General features: G+C 36.3%; 1 protein-coding gene across 7 annotated transcripts in view; it reads right to left on the bottom strand.

Annotated features, from left to right (window-relative positions):
• Positions 1-20,138, bottom strand: part of WDFY3 (WD repeat and FYVE domain containing 3) — a 348,587-nt gene that overhangs the window by 283,455 nt on the left and 44,994 nt on the right. For all 7 annotated transcript variants that reach the window (XM_077142948.1, XM_077142947.1, XM_077142952.1 and 4 more), the window contains exon 2: positions 17,487-17,574. The gene's annotated coding sequence lies outside the window, so the exon portion shown is untranslated. The remainder of the gene's footprint in view (positions 1-17,486; positions 17,575-20,138) is intronic.

Below are 20,138 nucleotides of genomic sequence, written 5' to 3'. Positions count from 1 at the left end.
TCGTGGGAGACAGATTTTGGGCCCTTAGGCCATCTGCTCTCTTACTACATGTGTAGTAATAAACAACCTCTCTTTGAAACCCAGTATCTCAGGAATTGGTTACTGAGCGCCTCACCTTGGGCAGCATGTTGCTTTTCTGCGGCCTCTGTCTGGTAACAAGGTTATGGGGAGGTGGGGGGAGGAGGGAATGGGAAGTTATTACATAATGGGTACAGATCTTCTGTTTCGGGTAATGAAAAAATTCTGGTAATGAAAGGTGGTGATGTTAGCATGACATTGTGAATGTAATTAATGCCACTGAATTCAAAGCACAAATTTTATGTTACATTTATGTTGCCACAATTTAAAAAGTGAATAATAATGATAAAGTCACTGTGGGGACAAAGTATGCAGAGAGGTACATTTGGCCCTAATTTTTTTAAGGCAAACTGTAAATAAACTGTCCAACTTTGTTAAAAAATATATAGTTATGACTAAAAAATCCATTCACTTAGTTTGCAAACCAATTTCCATTATCAAATTAGATTTAAAACATATCTTCATTCCAGACCCATAATCTAGAGCTTTGGAAAATAAGTTTGTCACTCACAAAGGAAAAGAAAAACAGAGTGCTAACTTAAATTAATAACATCAAAATAGTAAATACCAAAATGTAAAATCTCCAAAGTTTTTTCATGTGTAATGTTTTTTTCTTCAGTTACTATACTAAAGAAATCCAATATTTCCTTCCTGCACAAAGTTCCTTCTCTTAGAAAAACTACCAGGTTCTACTCCCAGAAAAACGTAACTCTATTGTGGATACATAATTAGGTCCCTCCAGTTGACTGAAACAGTGCTGAACATCTTTCATAAAGTGAGGTAAACAGATTCTCTCTACTAGGAAGTCAGAATTTAGAATAGAATAACCAATATATATTAAAAATAACAATAATTAGCTATGGGGGCTGGGGACCAGAGCTGAACTTAACACCTACAAATGGCCATTTTACACTCATAAAAAAACAGAGAAAACTGGTTTGAAGAGAGGGAAAAAAAAAGGAAAAGTCCAATTAACTCCAGAAAATAAATGGAGACTAGGAATTTGAGAACATTCAGTTCCCAGGAAACTCTGGCTGTACTTTCTGTACTTAAGTTTTACGAGATTACTGTTTATCTCTGTTAAAGTTTCTATTCTTTGCAACCCTATACACCTCCAGACAGAGAATTTATACACCCCCAGAATGAAATAATCAGGAAAAATGGGAAGCAAGTTAAATTAACATAATAAATACCAAAAATATGATTAGGACACAGAAAAGCCTGGAATTAAATTACAAATCAACAGATTCTTCCCCAAAATAGAAAGTTAAACCTTATATTCAGAATCATCTCAGAAGATATTATTCAGCCATGAAAACAACATTCTGGTCCAAACACTTTATTAATATATGTTTTCTTAGCAATCAAATAAAGTATCTAAAATTTCTGTTTACTATAATGAACATTCACAGGCAACTGCCTTCAAATTTAAATTCAAACATAAAAGGAAGTGTTATGTCTTTCTTCATGTACTAGAGAGGCAGTACAGGGAGCAGCGGAGAAGTCAAACCCTGGGGCCAGACTTCCTAGATTTGAATCCTGACAGGGCTATTTCCTACTCGTGAGACCTTGGGTACATTCCTCTCTCTGCCTGTTTCTAACAAAGTAAAATTAGAATAATAATAAGACCCATCTCAGTAGGTTGTTATGAAGAATAAATGACATATATATGTAAAAGTCAAAGGAAAGAGAAATGCTACCTTATTAGTATTATTTTTATTATCATTAGCTATTATTTTGGGGAAGGAATTTCATATATATACGTGACATTAAAAACTAAATTCCTTGCCATTGTATAGTAGAATGCAAGAAATATGATGAATGAGAGATAAAGAAAAGCCCCTATTAAGAAAACAAACTTCCTACACTAGCTAATATCTATTAAGTGGGGCCTCTACAACAACAAACCATAAGAGATAGCATTTTTCCATGAGTGACAGCTTGCTTTCTGATAAAATTTTGTAGCAACCATCCTTCAAAACTCCCTGACCACAAAAGCAAGTCCTTATTCATTAATATCCAATCACTCAGATACAGCAAACAATTAGGACTGATGTTGGAGGAAGATAAAGTTTTTTATAAAATGAACCAAATCTTAATTCTGCTCTTAAAAAGTCTGAATTAATTTTGAACCATGATTTAAGTGGATTCCTAATATTCTCAGAGTTGACTATAAAAATTCATTCCTGAAGGGCTTTATGAAATACTTTCTGGACTACATAATTATATGTAAGGAACAGCTATGATACTGTAAGGAGTAAATTTATCATGAACACATAATACATGATTTGCTTACTACAAAACAATGCTGTAAGATAAATATAAAAGATCAAACTAAAAGGTCAAAACTATGTGAAAGGGGCAGGCCATGGTGGCTCAGCAGGCAAGAATGCTCGCCTGCCATGCCAGAGGACCCGGGTTCGATCCCCGGTGCCTGCCCATGTTAGAAAAAAAAAAACTATGTGAAAGTAAAAAATAGAAAAGGGAGGGTGGACCACGGTGGCTCAGCAGGTAGAGACCCGGGTTCAATTTCAGGTACCTGGCCCATGCAAAAAAATAAATAAATAAACAAAAAAAGGGGAAGGAAAGGCAAAGGGACAGAGACCATAAATAATTTAAAATAATTTCAGCTATATGAAGGGGAAAGAATTAAAATATCTTAATTTTTATAAGAAAACCAAAAATGCTTAGGTTAAAAAAAAAAAAGCAAACCAAACTTAAAAGAGTTATTCAGAGAATAAATAGAGAATCCCTAATTTCAAAACAGGATTCTAGAACAGGCTTCTGAAAATAAAACAGTTTGAGAGGTTATACATTTCAGATTTCTCCCCATTTTTCTACTCCTTTTATATCATTTATGTTGTCCAATACTTCCAAATTATAAACTCTTAAGGTGAGCAAAGGATCCTTTCTATTTTCACTTACATAAAGCACACACACACACAAATGTGCTAGGCTGATATGATGTCGGACCAAATTAGGAGCAAAACGTACGCGAGCAGGAGACCTCCTCCCAAGTCCCATATTTCCCTCTACTAAGGCAGTTTTCTAAAAGGAGGAGGGATTTACCTTTCCTAGGATGCTACTAACTGGCCATTACCATCTTAGAAACAGATTAATTTACTTAAAATGCCTTGTAATAGAGGCCTTCATAATATGGAGGCCCAGGAGTGATCCTCCCAATGGGTTAACATACGACCACTGTGACCACACCTTTAACGGGACCATGTATGAAGAGGACAGGCATTCCTTCTTCCCAGCCTTCTCCCCTATGTCAAAACAAAACAAAACAAAGCAGAAGAAAGAAAATGGCTCTGGTTAACAAAGACAGAAAAGAAAATTCCGACATTCTAGTGTTTTTTGTTTTTTTTTTAATTTAGTGACTCAGACTAATAGCACAAAGAGACACTTAGTTCCTCCGTTTACTATTTCCTTCCTTTCTACTTTTCAAAAGTAAAGTCAATATTCCAATGAAATATAAAATCAAATAAACTAAACTGGGATATATTTTATCATTAGCAGTACATAATATTTATAGTCCAATCTTCAAAAGTTCAGAGGTAAAAATGAGTTGAAGTAGATGCTTCTAACAACAAAAAAGTTAGCTAGCATTAATTTAGCTTTTAATTACTATGTGCCAGACACAGTTATAAATATTTTACTAGCATTATCTCATTTAATTCTTGTGATACTTCTGATAAATACAATTAATAAATCCATTTTACCAATGAAGAAACAAAAGGAAGAGAGGTTAAGGTATTTGACCAAGCACAAATGGCTGCAAGCAAGGACAACTTTGATTTAAACCAAGAACTAGGACTAAAAAGTTTGGGACCTTAAGCCAAAAATGCAGAATATATTGTATCTTTTCACTTTTAAGTCTGTTTTTAAATACTTTATGTATATTTTTATCATAATGTTGATAAATACTAATGCAAAATCTGTCCCTAAAACAAGCGCCAACTAAGAGATGGATACTCAGTGTCAAAGAGCAACTCAATGATGTGGACATAGAAACCTCAGGCTTTAGTCAATAAACCAGAAGTCTAAGAATAACAAAAAAAAAAGAGATAGAAGAAGGTTCATGACTAGGAACAAAATGGGAAATTAAAATGGTTAGCATTTCTAACTCCTAAATTGTGTCATTTCTTAAAATTAAAAAAAAAAATTCTGTTTGGTAATGCTGTTTTACTGTCCAATTTGTATTTTTCCTCATAGAAACTGTTTTTGAACTCTATAATTTAAACTGTACATTAAGTATCTTTGCACATCTTTTATTATCTTGAGCTTCCTTATTTGAACTTTGTGTGTGTGTGCGTATATGCTGTATGGTGAGGGTCACATTTCATTCTTTTTCCAATGACTACTCTGCATTACAGCACCTCGTGTTGGGTGTTTTTCCCCTGCCATAGAAAGTGCACAGGCTGGAAATCGAACCTGGGTCTCCGACATGGCAGGTAAGAATTCTACCACTGAACTACCCTTTCACCCCCTTCTTTAAACTTTTAAAACTCTCAATATATGTATTTAGAAAGAATACACTCTACACAAAAACCTTCATTCCTAGGTGACATTTTTCTAAACCATAAAATATAGTACTCTATTTTCCTCAAACAATCAAAAGCCCAAATTCTAGTTATAAGACTACCTATTGCCAGAAGTTTTCATAATAAAAAGAAAGCAAATTAGCATCAGTTCAATGTTCTGGTAACAGTTAAAAATGAATTTCATTATTTTCAATAACGAGATGTTCACTATCTACTGAAATTTATGATCTATGTTTATAATTTGAAACAGAATTTATTAAAGCAATTTACAAATACTTCCAAAGCAAAACCATTTCTAAAATTCAATTGTGTAATCACATGCCTTAGAAACATATGTTCAATCTATTCTAATGAAGCTATTTAAGAGAATAACTTTTTGCAATGAACTTGAGATTTTTAGAATAAATTTACTGAAGATGTTATTCTATGTGCTATATACATAGACACTTTACAGATTCGTTCACACAGATAATGCCAATCACGTCAAATTTTACTTCCAGAAACACAACTATACTGTCTTCTAAAACTAGCATTACAGAAGGAACACAGAATAATACTCCCCAAGTATTTCTTCATCAGCATTAAAGGGTGAGAACTGCTAGCTGACAGATATACTATATATGATTGTGCCACCACATCCTGTAAAACTGAATATAATTGGACATTGTCTTTAGCCAGTTTGGAGCACAAGTCTCACGATTTTCTGTTAACTTATAATACTTTGTAATAACTTAGTTGCAGAAAGTAACAATAGTTAATTTAAATAACCTAAGACCTCTTATTCTTAAACTCCTTTAGCAATGTGCTAGGACCTCTGGACATTTTTAATAAATTACCATGTTAATAACTTACCAAAAACAAAATTGATATTTTGACTAGTGCTTTTCCTCATTTAACTGATGTGGACAGGTTAATTGAACACCATAAGTACATGGACCCTTAAATAGGGCATGAGATTTTGTAGGTTTGTCTGGGTTAGTATGATGCCCCAATAAATCCCAGAGTGATTTGAACAGTGAATAAAGAAGTAATTACAAAGTCCCCTTGGGGGAATGGTGAGAAAGGGGGAAAATTCAACTTCCACATTTGGAGAATTCCTGATATTCCTGTAAGCAGTGGGGACAGCCAATTCATTAGGGTGAGCCCTTGATCTTGGGGTTCACCCCTATTAAATTTATTTCCGCAACAGTGAAGCTAAGCCTACTTATAATTATGCCTAAGAATCACCCGCAGAGAACCTCTTTTGTTGCTCAGATGTGGCCTATCCTCTCTCAGCCAACATGACAAGCAAATTTACTGCTCTCCCCATCTCTATGTGGGACATGACTCCCAGGGCTGTAAACCTCCATGGCAACGTGTGACAGAAATCCTAGAATGAGCTGGGACTCAGCTTCAGGGGACTGAGAAAACCTTCTCAACCAAAAGGGGGAAGAGAGAAATGAGACAAAATAAAGTGTCAGTGGCTGAGAGATTTCAGAGTCGAGAAGTTATCCTGGAGGTTATTTTTATGTATTACATAGATATCCCCTTTTTAGTTTATGGTGTGTTAGAGTGGCTAGATGGAAGTACCTGAAACTAGAGCTGTGTTCCAGTAGCCATGCTTCTTGAAGATGACTGCATAATGATACAGCTTTCGTAATGTGACTATGTGATTGTAAACACCTTGTGTCTGATACTTCTTTTTCTACGGTATGGACAGATGAGTAAAACTTATGTATTACAAATAAATAAATAATAGGGGAAACAAATGTTAAAATTTAAAAAATATATATATATTGGGGAGATGGAAATGCTAGTGGTCAATGAGAGGGAGGGGTAAGGAGTATGGTATGTATGAGTTTTTTCTTTTTTCTTTTTATTTCTTTTTCTGGAGTGATGCAAATATTCTAAAAAATGACCATGGTGATGAATATACAACTATGTGATGATACTATGAGTCACTGATTATACATCATGTATGGAATGTTTGTATGTTAATAATTTATGTGTTTGTATGTTGCTTTATCAATAAAATGTTTTAAAAAAATAATTAAAAATATGGACAAAAATAAACAAATAATAGGGTAAACAAAGATTAAAATAAATTGAGTAGACTGAAATACTAGTAGTCAATGAAAGGAAGAGATGCTGGAGAATCAGTGCTGGAGAGATGCAATTGTTCAAAAAAATGATCATGGTGATCAATACACAACCATGTGATGATCTTGTGAGCCACTGATTGTAACCATGTCAAGAATGTTTGCATGTCTACTCATTGCTTATAATAAAAATATATATAAAAAAAAGAAGGTACAACTACATGATGATACTGTGAGCCACTGATTGTATACCCTATCACAGACCATATGGGTGTGAAGATTCCTAAATAAAACTATTATATACATATATATATATATATATATATATAAAATAATAATAACTTACCAAAGCAGAAAGCCAGGTAACATTTGAAGAATTCTTTATAGTACAGAAAAATAAATGATCTGATAAAAGGAAACAGAATAAATCCCTTTTTGCTTAAAAAAAAATAGGAAGAAGAGATTAAGTTAAATTTCTCCCTTTTTTTTTTTTTTGCATTGGCAGGTACCAGGAATCAACCCAGGTCTCTGGCATGGCAGGCGAGAACTCTGCCTGCTGAGCCATTGTGGCCCATCCTAAATTTCTCCTTTTTGTAAAAGTGGGGTCTAGTTTCTGATTATAAAATTATATGGGGGACTTCAGGAAGATGACTGACTAGAGTAGCCCAAGATTAGCCCTGCTCCATGGAAAAGTTAGAGAAGGGACAGGAGGGCAACCAAGGCAGTGATTCGGGAGTGCGGCTGACCTGGGAGAGCCTTCTGGACCAGATGTGGCAGCCCTGGTTGCAGAGGTCGAGGAACTCCTGGAGCCTAGTGCAAAGGCCCAGAGCCAGCGGAACTGCACAGACGGGAGCACAGAACTAGGAAGGCAGCCAGGCTACGTTCCTTGGGTATGCAACCCCCACCAGCGCAGTCCCACGACTGGCAAGTCACCCCCACACTCCACGCACCTGAACCCCATCACCCACTCACATTCCCCAGGGCTCCAGGTGCCCCCACCCCACCAGCCCCCAGTGCACATACCTGTCCCATACCCGTACCCCAAGGACAGCCCAACCCACATCTCCTGCACCGCTCCCAAGCACTACCTCACTGTCCCTGTTTCCTGCAAACTGTTGCCTGTGCATAAAGGTTGCAGGCTCTAACCTCCATACCTAGGCTGCCCCCACTCCCTGGCCATAGTATCGCACAGCCTCACCCTGCCCTCCCTGAGCTCAGCATATCCATTTACAGCACTCCCAGGCATGCACACGGGCCCCCAATCACGTCATTCACCTCTGGGAACCACACTTTACAGCAGTCCTAGAACTGTGCAATGCGCACAACCCTCAGTCTAACTTCCCAACTCTAAGAAAGTGCCAACCTGGGCAGCCAGGTCACATCTGCCCCCAATCCATGAAGGCGTAACACTGACCTACTGCCACAGCTCTACACATGCACACAAAGGGCCCCATGCCTTAGGCCAGCGCACACCAGGCTTTATGCACCCCAGACCGTGCACCCGCACAGCTACATCCTCCCTGGCTGCTAGGCACCCACGCTCACAAGCATCAACATAACATACCCAATCTGCACCCATACCTGCCCTGAAACTAATCACCCTACTGAGTGCTCCACCCCATGCCCTGCTCCCTGCTGTACAACCATTGCACAAACACAGCCTTAGACTACTGAAAGAAATCAATTTCCAAAGTAAATCAATCAAGATAGCTACATGCAATGAAGACAGCAGAAGATCATTAAGCCTATCACAATGCAGACAGATATAGTCCTGCCTAATGACCAAATTAAAACACCAGAGGAGACATAGACACCAGAACAACTAATCAAAGATGTTCATTCAACTCTACTTAATAAAATTAGCGGGATAGCAAATGACATAAAGGAGATCAAGAAGACAACAGAAGAGCACAAGGAGGAATTTTAAAGAATATAGAAAAATAGTGGAAATCATGGAGATTAAAGACTCTGTCGACCAAATAAAAAACATATTAGAGGCAAACAACACCAGATTTGAAGAGACAGAAGAAAGAATAAGTGATATAGAGGATAGGATAATTGATTTCGAAGCCTCAAAAAGCAAATGGCAAAAATGATGGAAATAAACTCAATGGGAACTCAGGGAAACAACAGGCAAACAAAACAAACAATTTTAAGAATCACTGGTGTCCCAGAAGTGGAAGAAAGGAGTAAAGGGCTAGGAAGAGTAGTTGAGAATATTATGGGGGAAAACTTCCCAATCATCATAAAGGACATAAATATACAAGTCAAAGAAGCCCAAAGAACTCCAAACTGAATAAATCCAAAAAGGCCATCCCCAAGGCACATACTAATCAGTCTGTCAAATGTTGAAGAAAAGCAGAAAATCCTGAAAGCTGCAAGAGAAAAACAATCTAGTACATACAAGAGAAGTCAAATAAGACTGAGTTCAGGTTACAAAACCAGCACCCTGGAGGCAAGAAGACAGTGGTATGATATATTCAAGATCTGGAAAGAGAAACACTTCCAGTCAAGAATTCTGTACCAAGCCAAACTGTCCTTCAAAATTGAGGGAGAGATTAATGTTTTCACCAACAAAGAAGTCCTGAAAGAATCTGTCAACAAGAGACCAGCCCTACAAGAAATCCTATAAGGAGTTCTGCAGGCTGAAAAAAAAAAAGACAGGAGAGGGAGGTGTGGAGGACGGCACAGAACTGAAGATTACCACTAAGGGTAACTTAAATAATATAAAGAGAAAGAGGGAAAAGAATATATAGATCTGACAAATAAAATAAAAAAGATAAGATGGTGGATTCAAGAAACACCTTTTCAGTAATAACTTTGAATGTTAATGGACTAAACTTACCAATTAAAAGATACAAATTGGATAGATTGGCAGAATGGATTAAGAAACATAATCCAGCTATATGCTGCTTACAAGAGACTCATCTTAGACACAAGGATACAAATAGACTGAAAGTGAAGGGATGGAAAAATATTTTCCACGCAAGTTTTAACCAAAAGAAAGCAGGAGTAGCTACAACTAATATCGGACAAAACAGACTTTAATGGAAAAGACATCGTAAGAGACAAAGAAGGATACTATATACTAATTAAAGGGTCAATTCACTAAGAAGATATAACAATCATAAATGCTTATGCTCCCTATCAAGGAGCTCCAAAGTACATGAGATAGACATTGGAAAACCTGAAGGGAGCAATAGATGTTTCAACAATAATAGTAAGTGACTTCAACACACCACTCTCCTCTATAGACGGAGTAACCAGACAGAAGTTCAAAAAGGAAATAAAGAAGTTAAATAACTTGATAAATGAATTAGACCTAACACATATATAGGTTACTTCACCCCAAAGCACAAGGTTATACGTTCTTCTCTAGTGCTCATGGAACATTCTCCAGGATAGATTATATGCTGGGGCACAAAACAGGTCTTTATAAATTAAAAAATATTGAAATTATCTAAAGCCCTTTCTCTGATCACAGTGGGATGAAGATGGATCTCAACAACCACCAAAGAATGAGAACATTCAGAAATACATGGAGATTAAATAACACACTCTTAAACAACCAGTGGATCAAAGAAGAAATTGCTAGAGAAATCAGCAGCTATCTGAAGATGAATGAAAATGAGAATACAATTTATCAGAACTTGCGGCAAAGGCTGTGTTGAGAGGGAAATTTAGTGCCTCAAATGCCTATATTAAAAGATAAGAAAGAGCAAAAATTAAGGACTTAATAGCAAACCTGGAAGAACTTGAGAAAGAAAAGCAAACTAACCCCAAAGCAAATAGGAGTAGAGAAATAACAAGGATTATAGCAGAGATAAATGGGAGAACAAAAGAACAATAGAAAGAATCAATAAAACCAAAAGTTGATTCTTTGAGAAAATCAATAAAATTGATGAGCCACTAGCAAGACTGACAAAGAAAAAAAAGAGGATGCAAATAAACAAAATGAGAAAGGAGAAGGGGTGTGTTATCACAGACCCTGAAGAAATAAAAGAAATCATAAGAGGATTTCTTTTATTAGAAACAACTATACACCAACATGAACAACTATACACCAACAAACTAGACAACTTAGATGAAATGGACAAGTTCCTGGAGACACACAAACAAGTTATACTGACTCAGGAAGAAAAAGAAAATCTCAACAAACCAATCACAAGTAAAGAGATTCAATCAGTCATCAAAAATCTTTCTACAAAGAAAAGCCCAGGGCCAGAAGGCATCACAGGGGAATTTTATCAAACATTCCAGAAAGAACTAACACCAATCCTGCTCAAACTTTCCAAAAAAATGAGGAAAAAGGAACTCGACCTAACTCATTTTATGAAGCTAATATCATTTTAATATCAAAACTGGGTGAAGATGCTATAAGAAATGAAAACTACAGTCCAATCTCCCTAATGAACATAGATGCAAAAATTCTCAATAAAATATTAGCAAATTGAATCCAACAACACAGTTAAAGAATTATACACCACGACCAAATGGGGTTTATACCAGAAATACAAGGACGGTTCAACACAAGAAAATCAATTAATGTAATACAGTAAATTAACAAATCAAAAGGGAAAAATCACTTAATCATCTCAATTGATGCTGAAAAAGCATTTGACAAAATTCAGCATCCCTTTCTGATAAAAGCACTCGAAAAGATAGAAATCAAAGGTAACTATCTCAATATAATGAAGGGAATATATGAAAAACCAATAGCCAACATTGTACTCAATGGAAAGAGACTGAAAGTCTTCCCCCTAAGATCAGGTACATGACGAGGATGCCCACTGTCACCCCTATTATTCAACATTGTGCTAGAAGTTCTAGCTAGAGCAATCAGGCAGGACAAAGAAATAAAAGGCATCCAAACTGGAAAGAAAGAAGAAAAACTCTCATTATTTGTAGATGATATGATACTATACTTGGAAGATTCTGAGAAATTGACAGCAAAGTTACTTGAGCTAATAAACAAATTCAGCAAAGTGGCAGGATATAAAATTATTGTGCAAAAATCAGTAACATTTCTATATAGAAGCAATGATCTAGGTGATTTTAAGGAAGTAAATTTTAAGGAAAAATTTTCCATTCAAACTAGCAACTAAAAGAATCAAATACTTAGGAATGAACTTAACTAGGGACATAAAGTACTTGTACACAGAAAGGTATATAACATTGCTAAAAGAAATCAAAGGATATCTAAATAGGTGGAAAGATATGCCCTGCTCATGGATATGAAGGCCAAATATAGTTAAGATATCAATTCTCCCCAAATTGATTTACAGATTCAATACAGTATCAATCTAAATTCCAACAACTACTTTGAAGATTTGGAAAAGCTAACTACCAAATTCATCTGGAAAGGAAAGAGACCCCAAACAGCTAAAGGCATACTAAAAGAGGAGAAAGAAGTGGGGAGATTAACCCTTCCTGACTTTAAAACCTAGCCACAGTGCTCAAAACAGCATGGTACTGGCACACAGACAGAAGCATTGACCAATGGAATCGAATCTAGAGTGCAGAAATAGACAACCAAATTTATGGACAACTGATTTTTGACAAGGCCCCCAAATCTTCTGGACAAAATCGTCTTTTCAACAATTGGGCATGGAAGAATGGACATCAATAGCCAAGAGAATGAAAAAGGACCCCTATCTTACAACCTACACAAAAATTAACTCAAAGTGGATCAAACACCTAAATAAAAGAACTAGCACAATAAAGCTTCTAGAATAAAATGTAGGGAAACATCTTGAAGACCGAGTAATAGGAGGTAGCTTCCTAAACTTTACATCAAAGCACAAGCAACAAAAGAAAAAACAGATAAATGGGAACTCCTCAAAATCAAATGCTCTGTACCTCGAAAGACTTTGTCAGAAGGGTGAAGAGATAGCCAACTCAATGGGAGACAATATTTGGAAATCACATATCAGACAAAGGTTTGATTTCCTGTATATAAGAAGAAATCATACAACTCAACAAAAGAACAAACAATCCAATTATAAAATGGGCTAAAGACATGAATAGACATTTTTCTGAAGAGCAAATACAGATGACTCAAAAGCACATGAAGAGATGCTCATTTTATGCCAAGTTTCTCCACATCCTCTCCAACATTTATAGTTTTCTGCTTGTTTAATAGCAGCCATTCTTATAGGTGTGAGGTGGTATCTCATTATAGCCTTGATCTGCATTTCCCTTATAAACTGTATGATTCCACTTTTATGGCCAACATAAAGATAACTGAAGGATACCCTGATGGAGACTGGCAAACGACGTATACTTATAAATGAAGGTTGCGTTGCTACAAAAAGGAATAATGGCATGCAACAATGTGAGGGAACATGTGGGACATTTGGCGAGACAAGCCAGAAACAAAAAACAACGGTATGGTCACCTTTAGAAAATGCTTGTAAGAAAACTGGGGCCTAGATTGTAAGCTTTTAAAGCAGACACATTAAGTCTAAGAGTGGTGATTATTATTTCTGGATTTTAAGAGGCTGTCTTATATACATAAAAACTGACATTTAGAGAATAAGAATGCAGCTGAACAGACTGGGGTTAAAGCACTTCAGATCACAGGGGTAAGGAAGACAGTGTCTATATTTTGGAACCACACATACTCTTTGAGACCAATGGAAGAAAGACTTATTTGATCTGGAACTGAAATTTTCTGTAGTGCATAATCTAATTCAACCTATCTGTATAGCTCATCTGAACAAGTGAAACACAGGAAGCACAAAATAAGAAAAAGGTCCTTTAATCCTGTATAGATTATTGTAATGCCTGAAAATCCTAGAGTTTATTAACCAGATAATCAACAAGTATTGGCAAAGTCCCCTGAGGGATGCAAAAAAGAATACAGAACTATTAAAACTTACCATCAGGGAATCCCCTGATACTGTGTCAAATCAGGCATACCCAAATCAATAGGCCATGCCCTGGATTATGAGACTTACTCTTGTGAAGCTTATGTACATAGTGAAGAAGCTTAGACTACCTATAGGCATGCCTAAGAATTACTTCTGGAGGACCTCTGTTGTTGCTCAGATGTGGCCTCAGTCTCTCTAAGCCCAACTCTGCAAGTGAAATCAATGCTCTCCCCACTATGTGGGACATGACATCCAGGGGTTAAAGTCTCCTTGGCGATGGGAGAGAGGACTCCCAGGGATGAATCCAAACCTGGCACCGTGGGATCAACAATTACATCCTGACCAAAAGGGGGAAAGAAGTATAATTAATAAAGTACCAGTGGCAGAGAGCGTTCAAATAGAGTAGAGAGGCGACTCTGGATAGGCTCTTATGCAAGCTTCAGGTAGACCGTGCCAACCCCCAACCAAGATCTTTTCAGCCAATCCTAACGAACATCGAGGGCAATATACAGGATTCCGCAAGGGTTCCAGGCACTTACTTACCAGAAACCTACAAACTCCAGATGGGTCCCTGGTCCAGAAGCCTAGCCCAGCATCTCCAGAACATCAGATAGTTCCATCGCCCTACCCCATATTAGTGACAGACCCTTCCAATAGCAAAAATTTAGAACTGCCATAGACCAAACAACCCCAAAGAGAGGTATGGAAAGATCAAAGGTGATGGTGGAATTATACATAGAAAATAGGATTTAACAAATGAACATAAATGCTGAAACATTACATTGAAATCTCTTTTTAGTCTCCAGTATTTCAGAGCAGCTAGAAGTAAAAACCTAAAATTGTGGAATTGTAACCCACATCAAAGTTTGAAATACATTCTACAACTAATTGTGGTGCTGTGCTTTGAAATTTATAGCTTTTTTTGTATATATGTTACTGTTCACAATAAAAGAAGGAAAAAAAGTCGATTGTGATTATAAAAAAATATCTACGCCCTCTAGCCTCCCTATATTTTGGAGCACCTAGAAGGAAAAATATGAGAGGATCATGTGGTAGCCGACGACAAACTCTGGGATCTGTCCTGTAACCACTGGTTGAAAAGTGCTTTGACAACTATTGCTTTTTTATTTCTTTGCTTTGTATATATGTTATACTATACAATAAAAAATGTTAAAAAAAACTATCTGACACACAGTGATAAATCTGTTTAAATAATTTAAATAATTCATGTATTTTCTACCTACCATATTTTCTGCTTTTTATTGTTATAGACTGTGCGTTTTCTTCTTTCTCATTCTTATAAACTGTGCTAAGTAGCTTTCCAGGTGGCTCCCAACAAGCCCTACTTCCTGGGTAATCATACCCTTGTGTAATCCCCTCTCCCAGAATGTGGGCTGGAACTAGTGACTCACTTCTAAGGAACGAAATACTGAAAAAATGATGAGATGTCACTTCCAAGACTGGATTATAAACAGACAGTTACTTCCAATTTGCTTTCCTTTTCCCTGCCTGCTCTCATGGAAGACAACTGCCATGTTGTGAGCTACAATGCTCACATGGCAAGGAATTGAGAGAGGTTTCTGGCAAACAGCCAGCACAAGGCACTGAGGCCCTCAGATCAACAACCAGAGAAGAAGGAAATCGGGCCAACAACCATGTGAGTGAATCAGAAGTGGATCTATACCCCCCACCCGCATAACCCCCAGTCTTCAAAGGCTGTAGCCCTGGTGGACACCTTGAATGCAGCTTGCAGAGATCCCGAGCCAAAGACTCAACTAAGACACACTCAGATACCTGTTCATCAAACACTGTGAGAAAATGTTTCTTGTTTTAAACTGCTAAGCTTTAGGGTAATTTTTATGGAGCAATACAAAACTAATACATATACTTAATTCAAAAATAACTTTTATTGGTAATATCAAAATTAGCCTCAATATAAGATTCAGTAGATATTCCAAGATTTAAGTAAGAAAAAAAGGCATTAGTTCATATTAGAAAATCTTAGGACCACAGATTTTTAGTGAGCATTTACAATCATATAATCTAATGTAATCATTTCAAAAACTGATGACAGGTGGTATGATGGTGGCTCAGTGGCAGAGATCTTGCCTGCCACACCAGAAACCCGGGTTCGATTCCCGGTGCCTACCCATGGGGGAAAAAAAAAGAGATGACGATAATAAGCCAGGACTCTTTTGCTCACTTAACATATATTAAATCCTCACAGCTACTTTATGAGGTACCACTATCATCAACTCCATTTTTAAGATAAAGAAATTGATGCCCAGGGGGGTTAAGTGCTGCACAGACGGAAAGTAGCAGTTAGAGTATTTAAGGAAATTGAGGTGCAGAGAGAAATAGGTAATTGAGCCATGATCACAGTTAGTAGCAGAGATGGAACTTAATCTGATAGTCCTTTCTACTAGGTTCAGATGATTTTTTCTCAAGAATCAAATGAAAAAATCTGTCTTTTGCCTGCTTTACACACTCTGTAGCACTGTAATCTTTGGTACCTACATTTGATTATCTAGCTGTCATCCTCCTCTGTCCTCACAAACTTGGCTTCTCATTTTCTTCTACTTCTTAAAATTTTCTTATAACAACCCCCATATAACCTAAATGCTGCTAAACACTAAAATGCTGCTCTTCAATTTCTAATACTTTTCCTTCTATCTATTTTCACATTTTAAACACTGGAAATCAAAATTTCACTTGTACACAGTCTGAGAAATACAGTTATAGCTTAAGGTTTGAGCCAATTAAAATGCAAATATACTTGGAAGGAGTATACTATATTTTATTTATTAGCCATCTGTATTTTAATATGAATACATCAGATCCTTTTCAGAGAAAGGATCTGAAACAGATGACCAATGCAAAGTTTTGAAATGAACCTCCCCTAAGTCTGACTGAAGAATTGGTCTGTTTTGGGAAATTTGGGGATTGCAAGATATAAACCTTGAGAGGTGGTAGCAGCAACCATGCTTCCTGTTCAAAAGAATGGAAACATGAGAAAAGCCACCTCCCAAAGAGACAAAAAAGAAAAAGACAAATAAATGTGCAGACAGTCACACTGGAAAAGCTGACGGGAAAGTGACTGCATTTGGGTCCATGATTCTCATTGTTTGCGAAGCCCAGCTGCATTTCTGTCCTTGGAGCTCTTCCTGTCCCCTGGGACACTCTCAAAAGTCTGATAATTTCCCCTCCTTTTGAAGCTAATTTGAACTGAGTCAACTGCAATCAACAGAAAACTAACATTGTCAAAAAGCACCTTCTCTCTAAGGCTGAAGAATATCACTGAAGGACTATAGCTTTATTTTAAAAAACAAACTTTTCAGAAACAACAACAAAGTACAATATGAAAAATAAGGCAATTGGGTAGCCAGAATACCCACAAGTGCCTCAAAATACAGCTCACTGCTCTAACTAGTCACCCACCCAAAATAACACAACAGAATAAGACTTCCATTAAATATTTTCCCTCCACATAAAGCTATATTTTTAAGTATACACCAAATACATTTTTTTATTTTTATTTTTTTAATTTTTTAAATCTTTATTTCGCTTATATTTGAAAAATTACTGGAATTTTTTTTTCAAGAAAAAAGAAATTATGCCTTAAAAGCAAGATTTTGTACTTTTGTAAGTACCTACCATAAAAGTCACACTTTAAAACTAAAAACTAGAATAAGAAACTGAAGGTGACTTATTCTAATGTACCCATTTCTCAGTGAAGAAAACTAAAAGCCACCTGGGTAAGGTTTACCCTCCATCAGCAGCAAAGGAGGACTGACAAACAGCCTGTTTTTGTCATACCACAGTGGTCTCACCATTACCCAACAATGCAGCAAAGACATTCAGGATTTTGTCCTGGCTCCTTTTTCAGTAGACAAAACAATCCTTAAACTAACCTGATTCTCTGTTATGGGCTGGCATGAATCTCAGTAGAAACAACAGCAGTAGATACTTTCTCCCTGAAGCAGATGAGAAGTGTTATACCTGTGATGTAGAACAGAAACAGAAAACCAAGTTTATGTTCAGAGTATGCTTTAGTACCAAGTTTATGTTCAGAGTATGCTTTAGTATCATGAGTCATTCATTTGCCACTGATTCTCTTTACCTCCTTCATTGCTGCCAGTGGTTTAACAGAACATATAAAAACACTTCATTTAAAATAGCTAAAGTCTGCTACAAAACATCCATGAAGAATACAGAATCATTTAAAGCTACAATAAAGAGCTTATATGGTTCAGTGCCTTCATTTTACTGGTGAGGAAACAGACTTGTGGAAGTTATGCTAAGAATTCATCACATGATATTGTGAGCCATTGATTTTACACCATGTATGGAATGTGTGTATGTTAAGAATGTTCATGTTTGTATGTTGTTTTGGCTTGTCAATTAAAAAAAAAAAAACACTGTTCTCAATTTAAAAAAAAAAAAAATCACAGCAGTTTTTAGTGGCAGAGCCAAGTTCAGAACCCAACTCTTTCCACTTCCAGTCCAGTATTCATTTGCGTATCACATATCATACTGCCATTCATGTGAACCAAATATGAGGGAGGAAAAAAGTTATTCCTCTACATGTATTTGTCAACCCTCTGAAGTTAAATATGGTATATATTTATGTACATACTTCAGTGAATAAGTTTATTTTTAAAAAGAGATTAATGGACTATTCTTTGGAAGGTAACAAAGTCATGATCAACTAATAAAGACCCTGATGACAATACAATCACCCTACATATACTAAAACTGGAAAATAAATCCTTATATATTTAGTTATAAGTCCTTCATAGCACAAGTTCCCCATCAGATAGATGACAAGGCATGAAACCTAAAATTAGCAAGAAGAATAACATGTTAAAGGCCTCTGTCCAGCAATTCCTTACTGTAACCTGAACTCTGAATTACAGACATTTCAGAATAGAATATATTTTACCTTCTGTTAATTATAAAGCAAGTTTTAAATAGAAACTACATGTTGATGAAAAAAGTTAAGAGACGTAATGTAAAATGTGATTACATGAAAAACCATAACTTACAAAGTGATTTTCAATAAGCATCTGATTGCCCAAACTGTAAATGCTAAAACATAATAATAATAATAAAACACTACATATGATGTCGTTAATAGCACCAATAGCTTTATATAAGCACTACCTATCATGAAGTCCTTAATCATGTAGATATTACCTTTCTTAACTACACAAAGCAAAATCTATATGCTGGCATTTTTTATACTAATGAAAGCACATGCTTAGAATAAAAAATATCAAATAGAACACAATAACAAGTTGAAACAATAGAATTTGCTCTTCATCACAACACCAATTCTTCTCCCCTCATCCATTCCCCAAAGGTAGCCATTCTTAGCAGTCGAAGATGCACCTTTTCGGACATTCTCTTTATGTGTAAATCGCCATATATACAATATGCCTTTACATACACATGATATATGATAAATGAGCACTCTATAAAGCAAAATGAAAGCAAATTTTAAAATGAAGTCTTTATATTTGAGGAACTATAAAACACGAAATCAAAAAAGGAAAAGATCCAAGGCAATCAAGACCAAAAAAATTTTTAATTAAAAATAATACATATTTAGTTATCCAGGTGGGAGGGAGCCAGGAGAAAAGCACAATCGTACTAATTCAGCTGGATGGCCAAACAGGGTGCACTAAAAAGAGAGAGTCAGAAGCTTCCTTCCCTATACAAGCAAGGTTTACAGACACCCCCTCCTGCAACCTCAGACTTATCCAGAAAATTTCTCAGGACACACCTGGAGGGGCCCATGGCTGTGGAAAAAGTCAGGCAACATCCACACAGATTTTCCAACAAGAAACCCCAGGCAAGACAGAGATCTATCAGATGCCTAGGCATTAGCAAAAAATTACAAGTCACGATAACAAAAAGGAGGATATGGTCTAGTCAAAAGAATTCATTAAAACTTTGGAGGAGACACAGAAATTGAAACATCTAATCAAAGATGTTCAAACAAACTCCTAAACTAATTCAAGGAAATGAAGAAAATATAGCTAAAGAGATAAAGGATATTAAGAAGACAGTGGGTAAGCATAAAGAAGAATCTGAATGCATGAACAGAACTTATGGGGATGAAAGGCACAACAGAAAAGATTAAAAACACACCCTAGAGGCATACAACACTTGATTTGACCAGGGAGTAGAAAGAATAGGCAAACTAGAAGACAGGAAAATCAAGATCTTACACAGAGAAGAAAAGACGGGAAAAGAATGGAAATAACTGAGCAGGGTCTCAAGGAATTGAATAACAGCATGAAGTGCACAAACATATGCTTATGTGTATGAAGAGAAAGGAAAAGAGGCAGAAAGACTATCTGAAGAAATAATAACTGAAAATTTCCCAATGCTTACAAAAGGCATAAATATACATGTCCAAGAAGTGAAATAAATTCCTTAACAGAATAAATCCTAAAAGACCTACCTCAAAACACACTCTAATCAGAATGTCAAATGCCAGAGATAAAAGACAGAATCCTGAAAGCAGCAAGGGAAAAGTGATTTATCACATATAACGG

Source organism: Tamandua tetradactyla, chromosome 24 (assembly GCF_023851605.1).
Source record: "Tamandua tetradactyla isolate mTamTet1 chromosome 24, mTamTet1.pri, whole genome shotgun sequence".
Lineage (NCBI taxonomy): Eukaryota > Metazoa > Chordata > Mammalia > Pilosa > Myrmecophagidae > Tamandua > Tamandua tetradactyla.
The sequence above is the reverse complement of the archived record's forward strand: the minus strand, read 5'-3'. Positions and strand labels throughout refer to the sequence as shown.